General features: G+C 41.2%; 1 protein-coding gene across 6 annotated transcripts in view; it reads left to right on the forward strand.

Moving 5' to 3' along the window:
* The first annotated feature begins 1,255 nt into the window (after nucleotides 1-1,255).
* The window catches only part of LOC130161207 (protein 4.1-like), a 90,126-nt gene continuing 76,528 nt past the window's right edge, over nucleotides 1,256-14,853 (forward strand). For 2 of the 6 annotated variants that reach the window (XM_056364309.1, XM_056364317.1), the window contains exon 1: nucleotides 1,256-1,444. The gene's annotated coding sequence lies outside the window, so the exon portion shown is untranslated. The remainder of the gene's footprint in view (nucleotides 1,445-14,853) is intronic. The other 4 variants (XM_056364325.1, XM_056364334.1, XM_056364343.1 and 1 more) reach the window with 4 other exon arrangements.

Raw genomic sequence — 14,853 nt, forward strand, 5'->3', positions numbered from 1 at the left:
GGCTGGTTTTGCTCAGTCTCTGAATACAGGCTGTGTGCATTTCTCCGTGGACTGAGGCTTTGATACCTTCACCGTATTAATATAGAACCTAGACCTGCTTTATAATCAAACAACAAATGGAAATCTACCTTTATACTATAGGCCTATTGGACCTTTAAGGACAATCATTACACCAGATATCGTCCTAAATGTAATTAAATTAATACAAATCAGTAACCCGGGGCTTTTGTGACCCCTGGACTTCTGGTTATAGGCTACAGATAAAATGACATTGTCCTATAGCCTAGTGCTTACAGTGTGAGCGGGTGGTGACCTTGTATGTTTGTACAGAGGCTTAGAGAAAATTAGTTCTGCTGTAATATTCATACTATCCCAATGAACACATTACAGAATTATAACCCTGCTTTTGTAAGGGCCTGACAGCGATTAATCAAATCAGCAACAGAAACCCCTGATCGGTGATTAATTACATCAAACTCAGCTTGCCTTTCAAAAATAATACCTTGTTAATTTAGCAGGCACAATAGGGATCTGATACCTCCGCATTATTGCTTTTCACGTTCGAGTTCCCTTTTCTTTTTTTTTTGTTTTGTTTACAACAGTGGGTGGTTCCGGGGGGGCGCTGCCCTTTGTGCTAATAAAATCCCATCATCTCTGTGTACTAAGGTGAGGGAGTTGAGGCTGCGCGTTATTAGCAATGGACTATACAGTAAGTGATGAAATCAAAGAGATTGTGGTGCCATCCTGACGACACTGGAAGAAATAACAGCAACTCCTCTGATGTAGTTGCTGGGGTCTGTAAATATTTCATTAAAAGCAGATAGAGAGAGAGAGAGAGAGAGAGAGAAAGAGAGAGAGAGAGAGAGAGAGAGAGAGAGAGAGAGAGAGAGAGAGAGAGAGAATTTGCGTAAAAATGAACCATCTCCACTTACTCACTATAACAACCCAAACACATTGTAGGCGGGTTTCTATCCCATGTTGTTGCCTTGTTTCATGACAGAAGTCTCTGACACGTGGATGACTGCAGCTGCTTATGTCACCTTGTTGGCATGTCCTGCATGTTTATTTAGATCTGACTACTTGTTGACATAGAGAGACGTTTTTTGTTTTGTTTTTTTTGTTTTTTTCCAGGACTGACACAAGCGCTGTTTGGCTTTACGCATTCCCCCTGAACACACGGGCTTGTGTGCGTGCGTGTGCGCGTGTGTATTTGCGTGTGTGTCTTCCTCCCTCCTGCCTCCCTGCATCTGACAGTGTCCCTCCCTCTTTCTCTCTCCTCCTCCTCCCTCTCTCATTAGGCTTCTCACCGGCAAAACACCGACACACTCCCTTTCCCTTAAACCCGGGGAATAAACACGGAGCGGCGGCAGGAGCAGGACTGACCTCCCCCCTCCCCGGTGCGCGCCATCCATGGTCCTCCTCTGGATGTCTGTCTGACAGGAGGGTATGTTGAAATATTCGTATTTTCCTCCCCCGCTAGTTTGCTTATGTCGGTTCAAGCGCTGTCTTGAGGTTGTGGCAAACGATTTGTTGAATGTCGAGCTCTAACGCCTCCGAGATCTTTCCCGCTTTGTCCTTATTTTTTTATTTTATTTTATTTTATTTTTTTTACACATAATTCCTCAATGATCGCGGCGCTTTGTTATATTCTCTTTGTGCTTTTAGCTGCTGCAATGAGAAGGCATGTATTCAAGCTGCAGCTGTCCAATACACCATCATTTTGTAACGCGCATGGACTTTGCCCACTTGCTTGCCGTCCTCTACCGGGGGGATGAATAATATTATGGGACTGAAGCAGAGGAAGGAGCAAGTTGCAGCGTCGTTTTCCGCCCACTGGCTCAGTCAGCTGTTCACATCAGATCTGCTCCTTCATGATGTTCTCACAACCTACAGCACCGGCCTTCACTTTGGCTCTGGGTTTCCCACGTCCTTCAGAGTTGTACTTGGCTTCTTCTTCAGCTGGAATCAGCTGTTGTATGTTTGTTTCAATTTGTGTCTCAGCCTGTCAGGGAGAACTGGATCTGCTATTGGCTCAGTCACTGTATTCTCCCAACACACCCATCCAGTAATTATGCAACAGCAAACACTGACAGATGCACATACACACACGGAGTGACTTACACAATGTTGCCATTGTCACACCCTCTCTCTCATCAACACCTCTGGCTTGCCCACACAAAGTGGTTTGAGTTTTGCTTTTAAAACATACAAGTGGATTTGTTGTTTGTATATTTTTGCACCGTTTTTTTTTTAAATCTCACAATGAATGAATCAGTCAGTGATGTGTAAATATTGTAAAATACAGACTTCAGCTCTATGCTGTGCAGACATTTGCAGCACATTGCCTGTTTTTGCCTGCATGCTCAGACATGTCCATGTATGGAAATGGCCTCACCTTTGGCCCCCCTGGCTTTCACCGGTTTTGTGGAATTACATACAGTACTGAAGAGGAATGTTTCAGCAATGCAGGATGCTTTAGGACTGTTCTCTGTGGTTGAATTCCTACCTTAAATGTCTATGGTTTTGAATGTAGAAAGGTCCTATGAAGTGTCTTCTGATTGACCCTTAAGAGAGCTTATTATATCACATTTCTTATTGTATTGGTTTGTCATGTCCTACCCCCTCTGCAGCGTTCTGGCCTGCTCCCTATTGCTGTACAGGTGGGCTTGTGATACTTGGTCACACTCCTCCTGCGGGCCGCGCACACTGTCAGCCTCGGGCTGGCAGACCTGCTGTCACACAGCGTCCATGTTGTTGACGTCGGACACGCTTCTGTGCCTGCTGCGTTAGCCTCGCCGAGTCAGCCTGCCAGCCAGCCTTCCTCTGAGTATCACCTGATGCTTCTGCTCCCTCCTAACTGCCAGGGAGCCGTTACCTCACCTCAGCACCAGCGTCAGATTCTGCACTGTTTGTCAGTGTTTCCACATGAATTTGTGATCATATCAAGTTCAGACACATTGAAGTGACTCAAACTCAAAGATTCTGAACGGCTTTATCTTCTTTTTCACTGTGGTGTATATGTATACACAAAGTCTCGCTACTCGTGTGTTTGTGCATGAGTTCAGATGCCCAAGGGTGCTGCTGGGATTTCACAGCCCAGCATGCTGCCTGCCACCATTTGCAATTCAAATGAGCTTGTATGAGGCATCCAGTGAGGCTGAGCAGCCCTCCTCTCCTCTGTGTGTCTCATTGGAGGCAATGATTTCTTGCACTTGTAAGTTAACTCAACCATTTCTTATTGACTCCTCCACTGGAAAAAGGGAGCACTTAGTGGTTTATCTGTATGAAATGGTACCATAGAAGAAGAATATTTTCAGTTGGTCATTTTAGTCATAGTTTATTTTGTATATACAGTAGCTCTTGGCACAAACAAGGAGTGCTGTATAAAAATGTGGCGTCACTCTGATGTTGCCAAGGCATGCAACAGGTACTGTGTGTGTGTGTGTTTGTGTGAATTTGTGTGTGTGTGTGCGTGTTTGTCCTGCGCTTGGCTGTCATTGCTGCTTTCCCAGCTGAATGTTCTTTGACCCGCCATGTTTTTGTAGCTTGGTGAGTGTGGTCACGTCCCTTCCTGCCTGCTGAACTCCAGTGACCAATCACAGACGCATAAAGAAACACACGCACACAAACACACACACACACACACACACACACACACACACACACACACACACACACACACACACACACAAACACACACAGAAATTTGTACTTCTATACTTATGAGGACCTCCATTGACACAATGCGTTCCATATCTCCTATAACCCCAGGGCTTAACACAGTTTTAACATTTAACATTGCGTGTTTATGTAGTTATATAAACTGGTAATGGCAGTTCATTTCCTGTGTAAATTCCAATTGAATGCCCAAACACAATGGATGCACAGGAAACAACACATGCATGCTCTATATGTGATACATGAGACAAAAGCTGGTGCATGTCTGTATTTCACATATTGAAGAAGACAGCATTCAGCCACCATAATGGATGACATGATGATTGTCCTGTTTGGTCTTCTGTATCAGAGAAATGCAACACAATGAACCCTCTGTACTCGTGTTTCTTTACCCCAGCCGCACATACATGTGCCGCTCTATTAAAACACACTTACTGTTACCACCAGTAACCACAGGTCTTGCCAGATTAACTAAGACTGAAATCTTAAAGGGCTACTCCAGTAACTTACTGCTGCACAACCCTAAAGTTGAGAGAATTATAAGAGACGGATTAAAATATGAAAAAGATGGTCAAAACCAGTTAAATGTCCTAATTTTTCAATTCCCCAAGTTTATAGATCAGGTTTTCTGTGTCATATTTATAGTCTTAATCCTGCAACGTTGGACGGTGGGTCCAGACGGGCGGGGTGACTGCTTTGTTGTGACATCACAAAGTTACAGAAGTCCTGACGGCTTGTTTTAAGGCTCAGTTTCTGGATACAGGCTGTGTGCATTTCTCTGTGGACAGAGCGCTTTGATACTGATACTACTCATGTAACAATACGAGACCTTTCAGGATTGTAACTTTAACCCTTAAACCAACACTAAAATTAGTCCTTGTAACGAGTCTGAAATGTCGAGAGGTTTTGGGACAAGTTGGTGAAGAAAAACAGATTTTACCTGTGTTGGAATGATTATTTACAGCTTTCCTTATGCAAATCAAAGATTGTTTACAAACCATGTAACTAATACTCGATACCTGATAACTCACAAGAAGCACTGTGTTATTGATTGTTGGCTGATACAGCTGTAATTGCAGTATGACAGCGGTACAATGCACTGCAGCTTTGTGTTTGTTTGCCCAACAAACAGAGACCTAATCTTATTCTGTTTTACATGCTCTTTTATCAAGCTTTGTTTGGAATAACCAAAAGAGGATAACACAACATTACAACAGCTCAGTCCCACAACAGTTCTCACAGTGGCTGTGTGCTTTTGTTTTATGGGAATTGAATTAAGCCTCATCAGGATGCTGCAGCCACTGCAGTCCTGCCAAAATCTTGTTATGGTGCAGACTTGAGCATCGTATTGCTTCGCTGCGTGATCTTTAATGGTGTGTCCAGTGGTTAGGTCCACAGTTATACGCTCCTTCTTACTCCTCCTATTGGGGGTCTCTTCCCAAACCAGTTGCAATCCTGTTGCTGTCTGTGTGATCAGGGCTTTATTTTTAGCTTTGGTTTTTTACTCACCCAGCTTTGTGCGATTTATTGCCTTCCTCAGATTGCATCATTCTGCCTGCACTCGGGTATGAGAAGAGAGAAGGAGAAGCTATTTCATACCACGAGACAGTTTTATTTCACCATTTTATTCCCCCACCTTCAGTCATATAGCTCTTCACAGTTGATGGGAAGCATCACTTTGTCCTTCTGAAGGGGAGGCAGAGAGCTTTACCCTGAGCAGCAGCTCAGCAGCCTGCCTCAGCCTGATGATTACAGTGAGTCAGCAGGTTCTCCTTCTTTTTTTTTTCTACCCCCCCCCCCTTTTTGCATACCTACACTCGTTTCCCTCGTTCCTTCCCTCTCGACTTCTTCTGCCGTCTTTGAACAAATCCCTTGCCTCTCAAGGATGAGACTCATCATGTTGTTGTCTGGCTTTGATCTGGTGCAACGATACCCATCATGCTGCTCGTTTTTTTTTTTTTTTTTTTTTATTTTGCCTCCCCGCAGTAAAGAAGAATTTACATTTCAGGCAAAGTCGGTTCACGTGGGGAAAGGGAACAGTTGCCACTTCTTCCCAGCCTGTTTATTCTGCCTTCATCATGCCATGAAAATTTTTTTTTTTCTCCGGCTATTTTGGCCTCTCCCAAAAACCCAAGCCAGCAGCTATTGTTTTCTTTTGGCCACTCCACACTTAGCAATCATTAATTAGAGTCTCTGCATTCAACAGTTGTGGAGGAAGGCTAATTCCATTGCTGGTCTGTGTCCATTTCCCCGATGATTAGAGTGTGCGACAGGCTGAGTCGCTCACATTTTAGAAAGCTGGCGAATTGAGGAAAAATACGTACTGAGGTCGATCTTAGTGCAAATGATTTATAAATACATAAAACAAGACCTAAAAAGAGGATTAGGGGAGCTTAGAGTTGCAAAAAAGTACAAATTCACAACAATACCATGCCTAACTGCTGCAGAGTAAATTCCTGAGTTGATTTGTACAAAATCATTTTCGATGAAGTTGCATGTTGAAGCTGAAGTGAAACTGAATTTGGCCTTTCAGGATGATGGTCCCTTGGTAACTGTTGTGTGATTAAAAATGGTTGCTGCTGCTGCTGTGTGGTTAATGAGATATGCAGCTCCACTGAGGAAGGTGGGTAGACTCTTGACCTCTACATGATATTTCAGCGGTAATTAGACTGAGAGATGATTGTTCACCAAATGGCCGGTGGAGCAGGTAGTCTGCACGCGGGCTGTGGCTGGTTGGCTGCTTGTTGGAGAGAAATGCATTTGTTGAGGGGGTTGTGATCAGTTGTTTGTTGCAGCGGTCTGTGGAGGAGCACAATCTACTCCAAGTTCCTTTTTGGGCCTGTCATGTGGCGTCTAAACTGGTCAGACAGGTTGGAAGGCAGATCCAGGCACAGCCGCAGTCATTGCGCCACACTGTACACTCATGCAAGGTGTGTGTGTTTACACTTCTGATTTATAATCTGTCGTAGCACGTGACACATCTTGTGTGTTTACTTTGTGGCTCATGCTTTTTGCTTTGTTGCACCAACTTGCTTGTTGCTGTGTTTGCAGCCTAGTGAAGAATCAACTGTACTGCACGCACACACACAAGCACGCACGCACCCACGCACGCACACACACACAGGCAATCTGGTCTGTGTGGCAAAACATTCTGCTTGTGTATACAATCATTCTTCCATTAAATCCCCATGAGAACATCATGTTATGAGAATCATCTGAGCTAAAGATCGAGTCTGTGTGGTTTCAGAATTCACAATGTTATTAGTCATGCTGACCATTTTGTACTTTAAAGGATCACACTGTACTTCATCACAGATGGACATGTCTGTGAAGACTCTCAGTCATCCAGGTCCTGGTGTCTCTTTGAGCTTTAAGAGAGCAGCTAGACTTGCTTGAGGGGCTTGAAGACGATTCACCTCTCATCCTTCAGTTCTGAAGGAGCCTTTTGGATGAGAAGTGAAACGGCTAATAAATGGGCTCCTGGTGAGATTTATTTTTTTGCCAAGGAACTTTCACTGAAAACATTAAACTTCAACCAACATGGTCCTTACAGTGCTCAGAAAAATCAAAAAGACACTTCCAGGACAACTGGGAAAACTGTCTGCTCATGGAGACGTGAAAAAAATTCTATCGAAGGCTGTGATCAGTAGTTTTAGCAACAATTATAGTGTGTTGACAATGTACAAGGTCACATGCTGCTAAACCTTAAACTTAGTTTAGACAGATAGTCCATCACAGTGAATATGTCGGCTTTTTGCTGTTAGTTTATGGTTGCAGAAGTTGTCAAAGTATGGTTGGTAGGGCCGGGCAATTAACTGCTCCCTTGCTCATGATAGTTAATTTGATTAATACTGTGTACATTCATGAGCTGTCCCCTCAACGAAATACTACCTCGTCTTCAGTCAACGTTAGTCTGTGTTCACTCAAAGTGAAGCTGGCGACGTAGGCTACATCCACACTAATATGTTTTAGTTTCGAAATGCATCACCTTCGCTAAGTTAATGTGTTTTCACTCCTTGTTGGAGCTTCTAAAACAGGGACTTCTGGAAATGCTGCCTGATCCGTTTAACTGTGAAAGCTGTGGAGTTGCGCTGTAGTCTGGACGGGCAGTAATGAAGGCCTTTGGAAACGATGATGCAGACACCTGCCTCACCTCTTGAATGAGTCTTATCGGTCACGACTATCAAACATGCAACATGGTAACACCACCAATTTGTTTTATCACTTGGAATTCAATCACATGGTTTGAGTCAAAACACTGGTGGTGTATGATTATAGATGAAAAAACAACTGGTGTGGGTTTTTTGATTGGTTCTATATGCCGCTGCAGTTCACTTGCCCCATAGTCTTGAATTTTGTGGTGCATTCATGTGCTGTTTGGAACCTCCGACATTAGAAACTTCATTGTCAGCTGCAAAAAAGAGACGTATTTGAGTTTTAAAACTCACATTTATGTGTTTTATGACCCCAATATTTACGGGTCTTGGATTTTATTTTCTGATAACGCATATGCATTCACAATAGTAAAAACACTTACAATACAATCGAGAGTATCGTTAGTAAAGTACACGTTTTTTTTTTTATGCTTTTACGTCATGAGAATTAGTTCCTATTTTTAACTATGGTTATAGTAATTAAAATGTACAGTACATCCATCATAGCTGAATAAACTGCATACTCTGTTCTTCCACCTGCTGCCTTGTTCCTCTCACCTCATTAATAAAACTGTTGGTTTATAATCAGAACAGGTTCTCTGTTAAACCATACACTGGTGTGTCTGTGGCATTGTTACAGTATGTAGCCTTGTTGGGAGTATCTGTCAATAGATACGTGTATGAGTACGAGTTCTGCTGTCCATCAAAGCCGCAGTGGTTTGTAGCAGAAATGTAGTGTTGTTGTATTTTAGGGTGGTCCACTCCGGACTGAAACTTCTGTGTGTTTTATTTTAGATCACTTGTGTGTTTGTGTTTTTATCACACAACACTTTCACTTCTCCTCCTCAGCTGCACGCAAAGAGTTGTAAGGCCACTCCTCAGTAACAGAAACCACTCATTGTTTTGGCATCAGTTTTTTTTTTTTTTTACCGCAGGCTTTTCTCTAATTGCGATATGGTTTTTAGAGCATCGTTTTTGCTCGCTGGCATTGAAATGTTTTCACTCTGCATGCACCGATCATTCATAGATTGTCCATCATGCATAGATTTTTTTTCTCTTTTGTTTTTATGTTGGCAGCGATAATGCGAGGCTCCTTCATAATTCATGCATCATGATTGATGTCCCTCTGGTAGCAGTTTTCATGCTGCAATCTCACCAGACACTTTTCCTCCAACTGCACATAGTGCTGCCAAACACTCCACAGATTAAGATGCTTGGTGTTGGCTTTCAGCTGCCATTTAGCAAACCACACTCTGTCCACATAGTAGTATTGCTTGGCAAGTGACCTATACTGCTCAGAAAAGTTTAAAAGACAAGTTTAAAATGCTGTTGAGCGATATCGACATGCCTTCTCAGCCTCAGTCTCTCTGTGGTTGTCCCCGTCTATACTTAAACAAATACTGAGCTCCTTGTTCAGCATCTTTACAAATCCTCTGACACTGACACCAATAACACAGAGAGCTCCTGTAGCTTCCTTTCAGGCCCAGCACTGATCCTAATAAGGAGATGAATGGCTCTATACAAACAGTAGAGTTGAGCTGGGGACTGGATGTATGCCCACTGCCTCACTCTGTCTCTGTGTGCTGCATGGGTGAAATGCCTTTTTCAGTCTCTTGTGATCTGCTCTTGGTGCTCTGATGAAATGGTCAGTGGTCAGTTCATGTGTGGACAGAGGGAACAATTCCCACAACTCCTGGACTAGACAAAGTTAATAGTTTGATTAAAGTGAAAGCCTGAAACACACATGACCTTGGTATGTGGAGTGGAAATGCTAAAAAAAAGTCCAGTCAGGTGACCTTGCTGTGATGTCTTCACTGCAGGCGAATCACTCGAGCTACAGGAGGAAGGTATTGGCCAATGATCACCAGTTACTATAATATAGCCCTCATCTTCACCCCCAAGTCGATTCCTATAGTACTAGTCTAAAACAAAACAACAAAACATGTTTTCTGATGTTGTAGCAGGGTTGTTAAATTAAGTTAGCCTCATTAAAAACAGGAAAAACACAAGTCTATGCTTTCAATTATCTGTCCAAAACATACATAGTAAAAATACAGATTAGCCCTAAACAGCTATCAAGGTCGGCTAACTTCCTTGCCACAGTTTATTTTGAAAAGGTCTACATTTTTAATTTCCATTTCAGAAAAAATAATAAATGTTGACTTGAATAACTTAAGCTTCAGTGGTGCATGAGAATATATTTTTAAATTGTGTAGTGAATGAAAATAAGAATACATCTTCTTAAGACTTGCTATACACAGTAGCAGTCAAAAGCTTGGAAAAAAAGAACAAACATTTCACTGGCACTATGTTTCTGAACTCCCACCCACCACAACCTTGTCACATAGAAAATAATCAATTTACACAGGAGATACTTGGTAAAATCTGAGGCACTCAAGAGGTCGATGATTTAAAAAGCCTTTATTTTTTCATGGCATCAATACAACAATAAAAACATGCCTACGTGTTTCAGCCATTAGACCTTCATCAGGAAAAGTAAAAAATGGCCACCTTTGGGCTCTTCCATTTATAAGGTAGCATTAGTCACATGATCAGAATGGACAGAGAAGTTGTAACATGATAGGTCCAGGCAGTCATATGGCACACTATCTTCAATCTACAGGTGGGCAAACAATCACATGCAGTCAGCATGAACAGGTATAGTCCATAATGAGGTAATCAAAATCACAAAATAAACCCTGTTAAAAGGAGAGATAAAGCACAAACTGATATATATATATATATATATATATATATAAATAACATCTTAGAACATCTCAATATTTCAGTACAGTCGAAGAAGACGTCAAATAGTAGTTTCTAGACTCTCTTTCTCAGAGGCCCAAGAAATCAGATTCCTCAGTCAACAATATTTACAAAGAAGCAACTTTTACAAAAAAGGAGAGAAATCAAGTTCCCCATTTAAACCTGTGAATTGCACAGCTTTCAAAGTATATATCCAGAAGGATTCTCTTTGTAAGAGCCGTTTTAATCTGTCTCCACCCCTTATTGAATTTTCTATATGTTCTAGGAATCTTTAGTGTGATGCAATTTAGATACTATTTAGATAAGATATGGTGGGGTAGATACATAGATGATATTCTTTTACTGTGGTCAGGATCAGAGACAGTTTAATTCATATCTAAACAAAACAAATGACAATTTGAAAGAGATTTTTCTCAAGAATCCAGAGTGATTTAGATCCTCACACTGAAGAGCACCAGATGGACACTTTTTTCCACATGCAATCAGCAGTCCTTGCATTTTGTTTTTTGACTTACACAGGAGATAATTTGATTTTTTATTGATAATTTGTTATAGTTACTTTTACAGTAAGAAATATGATGCAAAAATGCTATTGCTCAAAGATAACATTTGACTCCTGCGCCAGTTTTCCAGGATTCACCAGTGTACGAAAACCACACAGCACGCTGTGAGCCCACACATGGAAGTCATGTGTCCTGAAATCACATGTTGGAAGTGAAATGACAGTGTTTGACTTCAGTAATGTGACGTATTTACATCTGGAAAATGCAGAGGAGTAGTCTACAATTCCAAGAGGGACTTGATCAAACTGTTCACAGTTTTGATTTAAAAGTTAGAGTTAGTCAGCAGGGAGGGTGAAATGAATAAAATAGACCACAACCATGTTGTTTTGGGAGCAGAATGTTTTTGCCAACTGATATCCACTCAACTCTGAGCCATGATACTGTATAGCTATCTCTACACAAGTGTGATGGATGACTGTTAGCTGACTGCTCCAAATCCCATTTTATGTGACTGATGTCACATAACTGATGAGTGTAGGATGAATCATCGAAAACATGTTGGACAAAAAGAGAAATGAGAAAATAATACATGCTTTTAGTTAGAGACTGACAGAATCAAGAAGAAAATCATAGGCTACTTTTTACTGTACTGTGTCTTTAAAGCTCCAAATAGGGTACTGTACTTTTTGTACACCAAAAACTGGTCTTCATATAGTTTGTGTTAAATGTGGGCAAAGGATTGAAAAGGGGCTCTGTGCAACAATGATGGATTGTTGACGATGGTGGATTTAAAAAATGCTGTTAGGGGGAATGAGTGTTACACTTGGAGGAAGGCGACACTGTAATAACGTTTTTTTGTTTATAACTCTGCTGTGGGAAATCATCAGCGGGGGGCTTTTACACCCACACTGTCTTCAAGTACATTTGAGGGTTATATCAAGAACCACAAAAGGAAACAATATCCATTAAATTCTCTTGAAGTTTAAAAACATTTAGACCATTTAGTAATGATACTGATTTTTGGATTGTATGGAAATTATGCCACCCTCTCAGATCTTTGTTGCTTTGATTAGAGAGAGAGAAACAAATTATAAATCATAGCACTGGATGCTAATCTCAAATGCTTTCATAATCCTCTGGACTAAAGATAAATATATTGATATGATACATTAACAATATTGTGATAAATTTTTTATACAGGTTTACAGGTGTTTATTTTAGACTTTGTCCTTATGCAACAAGATGAACAGAGACCATCATTGGAAATAATTTCTATGGAGGAATATGAAATTCATGAACAATAAAAGCCTCAAAGTTCTTCATGTTATTGTCTCTGCTCTTATTTATTTCCTCTAACAGAGAGTGGGATCTCATCATAAACGCTTCCCTTGCAAAGTACCTCTCATTGGCACATCTTGTGTAATAGATAGGAAGATGTAGGAGTGAAATGGTGCACCGTCACAACATTGCTGGGATTATATATATTTTTGTTGTTCCTTGGTAGCAGCCAGTAGTGCTTTGTAGCAGCATATCTGCACACCCTGTGCTTTAATTGCACACAAAGAAACTAAATCATGTGTGAAATTCACCTAAAAAATAGAATGACTCTCTCCCACAGGGCAGGGTTTACTCAGAATGACTTCTTGGGGCTGGATTGGGAAAAAAACAGCTACAAACCTAAATCAACTGTTCCATTTAATTTAGCAGTTTCCTATTAACTGCCTCTTCCACAGTTTACAAAGGCATTCTGGGCTAATGTTTGTTGAGAGTTGGACTGTGTTTAAAGATGGAGGTCAGTGCTTCTGGTCAGTCACTGTTTAAGCTGAGAACTGACTTGATTCTGTCTCTAAACCTGCGACATCACTGCTCATCATTACTCAAGTATTTGCAGAGGTGCGATCAAGTCATTACTTTGCAAGTCACATAGTCTCAGGTTTTTCCACTCATGTCCTAAAGTTTGAGCAATAGAGTGATAGGCTTAATATATTAAATAGCATATAGCACTATTAACCACAAGATATGGGGATATGGCCAAAAAGTTAAATCTCAATTTCTTTCAATGTTATCGACAATTGTCAATTTGAGTCATTTTTTTTTGTCTGTGAACTCAAGATAAAACATGATTCAAAAATGGTGTTTTTTATTGAAACTATATTTGGTTTATTTGCAATATCAAAAAACAACAACAATAACATGTCGTGTTGCAAATTAGGCAGCTAAAGTTTGCTGCTTTTTAGCTGTGGCTTTGTAATCGGGCCTGTAGCTCGCATCAGAATCTTGAAGAGACAGACATTGCGCCCATTCCACTTCCTGCTTTAGTTTCAGGTGCTGGAACAGGTTTGTTGTGCTGCTACTTTTAGTTCTCATAGAGCAGCGTGTCCCCCAGGTTGAGGCTGTACCTATGCTGGTGGGTGGTGCGGTGTGTGACTGATTTGCATGCAGAGACTCAATTTAGATGGGGGAGAGTTATTTCTGTAGCTACAGTTTACAGATGCCTAAATGCCTCACATGCAGACTGCAGGTAGATGCTAGCGAGGTGACTGCGCACAGAGAAGCCTCAACACATCTCACGTGTGTGGATTAGTCAGTTTGAAAACAGTGAATAAGGCTCCAGTGTGTTTACATGTGTCTTATATGTCACTCAAGCTTCAGTTCATCTGGAGAGATGAAAAATAATGGCAGCCAAAAACATCAGGTACTCCATGTGTGCACCAATGAGGAGACTGATCCTCAAATTAATACATGAAATAAACATAAATACATCCTGGTTTCCACATGATTATTCACCATTTAAAGTTTGACTCTTGCTCTCTTAATTGCCTCATCCAGTTGCGCCCTCTTATTCTTCTTTTCTTCTTCTTAAATCTACATTAAAGAATGTAGATTGTAGAGAATGTAGAGGGCATATACCTCTTGTCAAGTGACAATTACCACCACCCACTCCCAACCAGAAACCACATTCATTTCGTTTCTTGACTAAGAAATGTTAAATTAAAAATATTGTCCCTTGTGTGAATTAATGATCTTTAGAGATGCTGATATGCAGGTTTTGTTACCTTCAGACAGAGTCAGGCTGGCTGTTTCCTCCTGTTTCCAGTCTGTGTGCTAAGCTAAGCTGACTGGCTCTTGGCTGTAGCCTGGTATTTAGCATGGACAGTGTCCAAGGACATGAGGCTGAAGATGTTTTATGAATATATTAACAGGTTGAACAGCGCTGCCAGCCACTTCTGTGTTGTCAGTGAAATGAGCACTTAGGTTTTTAGAACAACTGATGAATGTGACAGATGTGGTTATTGAATGATCTAGTCGGTATTCTGCAGGCTTTGTGCAGTTGCTCTTCCATCCGCCTCCACATGGTCTCAGCCAAGATGGGCTGCATGCTGCCATTACAATTTTCAAATGGATAAACAAGCAAAGCAAATTAGATGACTTGAGCACTGTCTCGATGACCCATTTGACATTTCACTGCGATCAATACACCCTCACTGCGGCTATACGGCCCAATGAACACAATAACCAATGTACATGGATGGGTGGAGCCGGTCGGGACCATCATCATTCACATCTCTGTGCTGCTTTGTGCCATCACTTAATCCCTCAACACTCTGCCTGAAAACCATATTCATAATTCACATTTATTACGTTCACGTTTTTTAATATTTCATATATAAGGGACCATTTCTCACTTAATATAGAAATCCCTCTTACTTTGAAGTGCTTCTCTTTGTCTTGAAGCATAAAAAAACGTATTA

Source organism: Seriola aureovittata, chromosome 2 (genome assembly GCF_021018895.1).
Source record: "Seriola aureovittata isolate HTS-2021-v1 ecotype China chromosome 2, ASM2101889v1, whole genome shotgun sequence".
In the NCBI taxonomy this organism is placed as follows: domain Eukaryota; kingdom Metazoa; phylum Chordata; class Actinopteri; order Carangiformes; family Carangidae; genus Seriola; species Seriola aureovittata.